Source organism: Nematolebias whitei, chromosome 1 (genome assembly GCF_014905685.2).
Source record: "Nematolebias whitei isolate Nwh7 chromosome 1, NemWhi1, whole genome shotgun sequence".
Classification (NCBI taxonomy): domain Eukaryota; kingdom Metazoa; phylum Chordata; class Actinopteri; order Cyprinodontiformes; family Rivulidae; genus Nematolebias; species Nematolebias whitei.
In genome coordinates, this window is record NC_056498.1 from 39,648,205 (window position 1) to 39,649,404 (window position 1,200).

The following is a 1,200-nucleotide window of genomic DNA, read 5'->3' on the forward strand; positions in this document are numbered from 1 at the left end:
CTGAGATTAAGCCAACCACTAAACCTCCCTGTGGTTCTGCGTCTGAGATGAAGTCCACAACAAAACCACCGGATGCTTCTAAATCTGAGATCAAGACAACCACTAAACCTCCCAATGGTTCTACGTCTGAGATTAAAAAACCTTGGGAGGTTTCTCAGTCAATAGCAAAGCTTAAGGAAACATCTGCTGAATGTGCAAAGACTGTTTTGACTTCCAAACCAGAGACGTCCTCGGTGACTCCGTGCAAACCCTTCAAGGAGACTTCAGATACAGCAGGTATTTCTACCAGCAGAAATATTTTTTTTAATTACAAGGTGTTCGTCCGTTCGTCCATCCTTCCATCATTCATTCCGTCCGTCTATCCATCCATCCATCCATCCATCCAATCATCCATCCATCCATCCATCCATTATCTTCTGCTTATTCCAAAGTCAGGTCGCGGGGGCAGTAGCATGAGCAGGGAGGCCCAGACATCTCTTTCCACAGCCACCTCTTCCAGCTCTTCTGGGAGGATTCCAAGGTGTTCCCAGGCCAACTGATAGACATAGTCTCTTTATTGTGTCCTGGATCATCCCCGGCGTCTCCTCGCAGTCAGACATGGCCGAAGCACCTCCCTAGGGAGGCGCTGAGGGAGCATCCTTACCAGATGCTCGAACCACCTCAACAGGCTCCTCTCGATGTGGAGAAGTAGCAGTTCTACTCTGAGTCTCTCCTGGATAACTGAACTTCTTATCCTATCTCTAAGGAAGAGTCCAGCTACCCTGTGGAGAAAACTAATTTCAACCGCTTGTATTTGCAATCTCATTCTTTTGGTCACTACCCAGAGCTCCTGACCATAGGTGAGGGTAGGAACGTAGACTGACCGGTAAACAGAGAACTTTGCCTTACAGCTCAGCTCCCTCTTCACCACAATGGACCGGTACAGAGTCTGAAATACTACAGATGCTGCACTAATCCGTCTGTCAATCTCACGGTCAATTCTTCCCTCACTTGTGAACAAAACCCCGAGATATTTGAACTCCTCCACTTGAGGCAGAACCTCACAATTGACCTGAAGAGAGCAATCCACCCTTTTTCGGTTGAGAACCATGGCCTCAGATTTGGAGGTGCTGATTTTCATCCCAGCTGCTTCATACTCGACTGCAAACTGCTCCAGTGAGAGCTGAAGATCATGGCACAATGACACTAACAGGACCACAT